Below are 7,266 nucleotides of genomic sequence, written 5' to 3' on the forward strand. Positions count from 1 at the left end.
CCTAACCCCCCCTGCCCACAGCCCTCCCGGGGCAAAGGCAAGAGCTGCCACCTCCGCTCCTCATCCTCTTCCTTCATCCCCACTTGGTCCCTGCTATTACCGGCTCCACATCCATCACAGATATTTTTTCCAGAGCTCAGGTTGTCTCCTTCCCTTGCTGCCTGCATTAATCACACGTGGGACATTGCTGGAGCGTCTTGCTCATGGGAGATGAGTCGTGCCAGGGGAGGCGCAGGCACGTGGCCGTCTTGGCCCCAGGCTGGGGAGAAAGGCTCCTCTCCAGCTGCCCTCGGGGAGCAGAAGCACGAGGATATCAGGACAGGAGACTTTTGGAGGAGCACCAGGCACCCCAGCTCCCTTGAACTGTAATGGGGACTCCTGTATTTTTCCCACCACTTAGAAAAAGCCACTGAATTATCTTGCCCAGGGCTAGCCGTGAAAGATGGATCAGGACTAATGAGCAAACACACGGTTTTAGCTCTTGTCTTGGCATTAATGACAAAAGCAGCCTCTTGCCCGATAGCTCTCGTTTGTTTGCTTGGGGTTTTTTCCACTTGAATAAACAATTTTAAGGCTTCTTGGTTACAAATATTCAGCTACAGATAAATGTCTGGAGCTACAGAAAGCTCTTGTTCATGTCTTCCCTGTGCCTTAAAACCATGATTAGAGCTGTAATCCTTGCTGTGGATTTAAGGAAAGAAGGGGAAGAGTAAGGGTGAGAGGGCTGTAAGTTCACCTTTGCCTGCATAGATGCTAAGGTCTGTGCATGCCCACAGTGTGGGCATCACTTACCTAACACAAGGTTTGGAAGTTCTCAGCCACATCGGCCTGATGTTCCATCCCAGCTCACTGCCGTGCTGGGAGCACTGGTGTTGCAGATGTGGTACGGGCACCTGGCACCCACAGGAGAGGGTCACACCCGGGTATCCTGGCACTGGCCACACACACATACCCCTCACACTCCCCTCCCAGCTGTAGTGGTTGGCCAACAACATGTCATGTCTCTTCTCCTCTGTTACCTGCATCTCCATCTCCTCCCCAGTTTTCTGCACAGACACGGTGCTCAGCAAATCCCTGGTGCTGATTTGTCTCATCATTTTGCAGTGCACCTGGTGTCAAGCAAGACTTCATCTGTGTCTTTTTTTCCCTTTAAAATCATGCTCACGTTCTGCAGCCCGTTCTCCCACGTACAGATTTGCAAAATCACAGGATGGTCTGGTGATGCTGCCTGGTGTTTGAGACATCCCCCGAGCAGGTTACGCCAAGAGGACAGCCTCCAGGAGGCTGGGCACGTGTCATGGACACAAAGGACAGATGAGTTCTGGCAGCAAGTTCGTGGTACCCGAGACAGCCGCTGCGCTGGGAGCCATGTGCTGCTTGAAGCAGCTGGGGCCATTGTAACTGTATGGCAAAAACACAGCCGGAATGGCAACGACAGCCATGGCCAAGGGGAGAGCAACACGGGTGATGAGAGCCAGAGCAGAGAAGCTCTGGACATCTCTGCTGTGGTATTACAGCCTGCTGAAACCTTCACCTCGCTTCAGCCCCTGTCTCCTCGCTGCTTTTTCCCATAGACAAAAAGCATTGGGCAAGTGTGTGCATGGTTTTACCTTGTCCCCTCTGTAGCAGTTTTTGAAGGATTTGGCTCGGGTGAGGCAAAGCTGATGGCAAGGCAAAGCGAGGAAATGCCTGCACTGGGAGCTTGGTCCCTGCAAGCTCCCATGGGAGGGAGAGACCCCTAAAAAACCTCAGTGGGAGGGAAAGAGTCAGTCAAAGGCTGTGTCTTTCTTGGACATCACAATCACCCAGCCAGAAAATGCACAAAGCCATAGGAAATGTCACACTCCTGCCAGAGTCCCATGCTTAGGTGTCTGAACTGGTGCGCAGCTCTGGGATGTAGACACAGCAGTACCATGGGTGGGGATCTTAGCCCAGCCACAGGAATGGGATCAGGTCATTCCAGTGATGTCCTCCCCACCAAGGCCAGGACAGACCCTCCGCCCGCTCTGCCGCAGCCATCAGCTCCCTGCCAACCCTCCGCCTGGCAGCCCTGCTCCCTTGAGGCAGCTTTTCTAACTCTTGCCTTCGATGGGGTGGGAGATGCTGTTCGAGGATAGGCAGCTTGCCAGCCTGGGATGCAGGAGGTGCAATATTTTATAAATGTAGAGCTCTTCAGTGGGGTTATGCAATAGCCTCCAAGCCTGACGACGTATGTGTACTCAAATGTCTTTATGCTGCTCTATATCTAATTTAATTACGTCCTTCCTGTCTCATTTAGCTTAGCAGCCTCCCGCGGCTCCAGCTCAGTTGCCTGTATTATCAGCCCTTGTTTGGGAACACAAAAAACATCTGTGTCGCAATGCCTGGGGCCAGGCTCCCTTCCCGTAAGTGTGCCACAGCCTTGCCGGCACGAAGCCCACCTCCCATCTATGGGGACCAGCCCTCTGGGGGTTACGTTTCCACCAGAGAGGTCCTGGCAAGCCAGGCAGGGTGTGCTGGGGGGACCCTGCATGCTTGGGCTGGGAGATGGCTGGAGCTTGGGGGCATCTGCGGTGGGAGAGCTGCATCCGCAGCCGCCCTTTGGCAGCGCAGTGCCAGCACTGCCAGCGGTACAGCTACCAGTTTCCCCATCAAAAGTAAAACACAAAACCTCTCAGCCCTAGGCATTGCTGCTGGGTTAGTATTTGTGAAGTGCCAGCAACCTTGAAAAATAGGAAAATAAAATTTTCAGCTCCAAAACTACACCAATGAGGCAGGTAACAGGGAAAAAGGTGGGACTGGTGACAGGGTGCAAAGCGCCCTTGTGCATGTGGCCCAGTGCAGAGCCAAGCTCCAAGGAGAGTTTCTGGTACCGAGTATTTTTTGCATTTTTATATAGCTTGAGTGGGATAAGAAGGGGAGGATACAGAAATGGATGGGAAGGGGAAGGAGGAGGAGAAGAAGAGCTGGGCCAAGCCACACTGCTGAGGTCTTTCTGCATCGCAGAAGATGTGGGCCAAGCAGGCTCACTGAGGAGCCTGACACCTGATTTCTCCTAAACTGATGGGGAGCCACAGTGGCGGCAATCAGGAACAGTAAAACCTGAAGACAGCACCGCATGCTCCCTGTGTTGCTTCAGCAGAGGCTACCAGAAGCGTGAGTCCCCTGGAGCCATCTGCGTGAAGTCAGGGAGATGCTGAATGCAAAGGAGTGGAAGGGAGAGACTTCAAGGTGCTGCTTGTGTGGCACAGCCCCTTCCTCCACCAGCAAGCTGTTAAGCTCTGGTTGTGTTGAAGGAGAGATACAGGCACAGGAAAAGGGGAAAGGGGTGCTGGCAGGGTGTCACCCATGATGGGAGGTTGTTGCTGTGCAGGCAGGAGCACGGCATTGCTCGGAAGCTGCCGTTGGTGCCCGGGAGGAGCAGGGAAGCCACTGAGACTGCAACAGCAGTGGAGCATTTACAATGGGTCTCCAGTGAGCCACACCACAGCTGGGTCTTGGCCATGGGCACAGCTTATGAGACAGGGATGGTCAGGGGCTGCTGTGGGATGCCATGTCCGTGTGGTTGCAGGTAAACCATGCTCCATGCATGCCTCCCGGCCCAGGGTAACCCCCACCCCGTTGTGGGACAGGCAGCTGCCTGCACAGGCAGCAGTGCTTGTCCCTCAGTGGCTCCTGTGAGACAACAGGTTCTCACTCTAACCCAAGGAGCATTTAATTCATTCCCGACAAAAGCGCATGCTGCGTTCACATGAAGCACGAGAGGAAATAGCTGCTCTGGAAATTTGTAGCAGTGCGGAAAGAGATTATTAAAATAAAAAAAAATTAGAATCACAAATGAGTTTTTCAAGGGGCAGCTGTTATCCACTCTGCTCACGTGTTCGCTTTGCACAGCACTGGAGCACATCTGCGTAGGGAGAGGTATTTGACAGCAGGTATTTTTAATCTTCTCTTTCTGTTCCCGGCACCTGTTCTTTAAAGCCACTGAACAGAAAAAGAAAAAAAAAAAAAACCAGAAAAAAACCCCCAAAACAACACAACAAAGATGATAGCTAAATATATCCTAACTACGAGGAAAGAGCAGCACTAATGGCTGATCCTTCCTTGGATGCATGCAAATTGTTTTGGCTCAGAGGCAGGCTTAGAGGGAAGAAACAGCAGATGAAAAGGAAAAACAATACAAAAAGGAAGGAAATCAGGGCAAAAAAGGGGGATATAAAAAAGACAGAGGGACTGATAATCTCCACTGCACCAGTTTCCAGAGAAAAACAAGCTCATTTAATTTTTTTTTCAAATGCAACGCTGTGCAGACCATGTAGCAAACACTCACCTTTTGGTAAGGAGGGTGGGCTGTGTACCAGGCGAGGAGTGCCCTCGGTGTGCCCAGGGCTGGATCCAGGTCATTGCTCTCCCTCGCTTGCCAGACTCAGGAGACGTTCTGCTTGGCCTCAGCCCTTCCCTATGGAAGCCCTTTCTCCGGGTGGGCAGCAGCCCCTACGGGGTTCCTGCAGGCCCCCCCTGCAGCAGATCTCCCACCATGCCATCTTCTGCTAACACCCGAAGCACCCCCCAGCTGCCCTCACTCTGAGCTCTGCCCCTGCTAACACCTCCCCTTCCCCCCTGAGTACCCGGGATTGCCCTCAGCAGCTGCCCAAGCCTTCTCCAGCAAGCGCAGGCTCCCCCAGACTCCCTAAACTGGCCCTTGGGACTTGCCCCATCGCTCTGACTTCTCCAGCTCTCACTGCCCATCTCTGGCTCATGCATGCCCTGGTCCCCAGATGTGCCTTCCCTGCCCGGTGAGCCAGCCCTTGCCTTTCCCGTTCCTTACTTGTTCGCCCCCATCCCAATGCCAGACCTCGCCCCAGGCTTTGCTGGTGATTCACCAGCCTGTTCCTGCTCATTTCTCCCGTTTGTCCCCCAAGGATGGATCAAGCTGAGACCTTGATGCGAGATGCCTGCTGGAGCCTGGGACTGCTTTTTATGCTGAAGAAAGTATTTGTTTGCTCTTCCTGGCCTGATCATGCTTGATCCATTCACAGCTCCTGGTACAGGGAGCCAACTCGGCACTTCTTTTCATGCTGGGCAATAAGGCAGCGTGATGGAAACGCTGTCCAAGGGGCAGGTGGGTGCTGTGCCACCTGCAGCACCAGGAGCATGGGAGAGGCTGGTGCCCCAGCTGTGCCACCTTCACCACGGCCACTTCTGGTTGCTTGCCAGTGGGTTTAATGGGCTGATACAGACCGTTTGCTCCGGAGCTATCACTGCTCCCTGCGGGACAGCAGGATGCGTACAGAGGTGGTCAGGCTGGAGAGACCCAACCAGCTGCTTCAGCAGCCCCATGTCCCCCTGCCACACTCCCGGCAGGGAAAGGTCTTGGGTTTCTATTTTCCCAAACAAGCAGTTTACCAGCGCTGCTGCTCTGGCTGCAGCACGGTGAGCACATCCCCTCCAGGAAGGTCCTGCAGATTTACGCGTATTTCTGCCAGGTGTGTTTCCATGAGGTATCCAGTTCAGGGGAGCGAGTAATTTGTCCATGACGGAGCGCTGCTCACACCACCCCTCTGCACTGGCCATCACTGGTCTCCGTGCTGCCTGCCTCCCTGGGCTGAAGCCAGCGTCCCTGCTCAGCTCCTACCACATCTACTCTCCGGGCAGATGCCAGCAGCCCCACACTGGGGGAAAGCGTTGCTGCAGCCTTCTCCAAGAACAGCTGCTCCTGACTCTGCTTGCACTCAGGTCCTTGGGTCTGGGGTTTGGAGTGGGCAATCCATCACAGGCAGCAGTGGGGTGTACCCAGAAAAGGACAACAATGCACTGGTGGAAGGCTCTTCAGATTTCCCTTCCTTGCAGTTTCCTAGATCCTACTGACAATATTTCTGACACACCTCCCCAGACCACACCTCTGGGGAGATTGGTTCTAAATTGCTTCAACAGAGAATACTGACTGCTTCAAGTCAACATGTCCATTCTTTGCTGCCCCATCCAGCACGTCCACACCAGTGAAACCAGCACACGGAGGATGAGGGCAGGGTCCAAGAAGGCACAAGCTTCTCCCATCCTTTTCCTCCTCGACAGTCCTGCCAAAAGACACCCCTCCACCTCCCCAGCTCCCAATTCCCACTTTCCTCTCGCCATAGGAAAACATGCTCAACTCACACCTTTTCAGACACTCAGGCAGAGAGCGAATAGTCTCAGGTTGTTTATTACATCCTCACGGTCTCTATACAGTACAGGTGAGTAACACTTTACAATGTGACACGACTCAGTGGGGATATCATCGCTGGCTGGACACCTGGTACGGCTGAGGAGCTTCTCCAGCCTCACAGGGGAAGGTGAACCTAGCAAAGGAGCAGCTAATGCAGGGAGAAGGTCAGACTGAACCCGAGCCCATGCCTTCCCCAGAACGGGAAGGAATCAGACTGAACAGCCTGCGTGTCCTGTCCAAACAGCTCCTGCTGTTCCCTACCAACATCAGCAGCACCCAGACACTGTGGAGGCAGTTACAGCATCAGGACCTAGTTAAAACAATAACGTGGCATTGGGAAGGTCTTAAAAGAGTGGGTCTTTCTACCCAGGTACCTGGTGGCTCACTTCCGAGTTCACTCCGTATAAGTAATGCCCTCCTAAACCTGTCCTGAGCCACCTGCAAGCACATTGCCCAAGGAGCAAGGCATCTCTATTATTTAAGACAGCCTTATCCAGTGCTTAGGTTTGGACTCAGGTCCTCCAGGCCCCTTCATGCAGGGGGGACCCTGCCACCGCACCGAAGATGGAGCTGTCGGAGAGCTTAATCTGAACTCTGTGTGTCTGATTTGGGTTGCTTGTAGAGGAGCGGGGAAGAAAGGTTACAGGAGGATGAGATACTTCCATTGTGGTTTTTAAGGAAGGGGGAATCTACCCCAGGGAGTACTTGTACCCTGCTCTCTTCATTACCAGTCATTCCGCAGAGGACTGCATGAGTAAACACGGCACAAGAAGCCTCCTTCTTCCTTCCCCTTATTGCTTTTTAGCTGGTGACTGTGGGTACTGATAGAGCAATGTGAAGACGTTTCTCTTAGCGTGACGCTGCCATCTACGCTGTAAATGCAAAGCCAAGTAGCTCCTCATCCATCATGTTTTAGATCCAGCCTGGGGCATGCAGCACAAGATGCAAACTGGGAGTCGTGGGGATACTGGAGACAAGTGATTCACACTGCGGCTGGTCTCTATACCTCCCTGGTACACCACGTCCCTCAGAAGCACGCACTGCCTTTTCTTCTGTGCCTTTTTGCCAGAAACGTCGGGCTA

Source organism: Falco cherrug, chromosome 12, assembly GCF_023634085.1.
Source record: "Falco cherrug isolate bFalChe1 chromosome 12, bFalChe1.pri, whole genome shotgun sequence".
NCBI lineage: Eukaryota > Metazoa > Chordata > Aves > Falconiformes > Falconidae > Falco > Falco cherrug.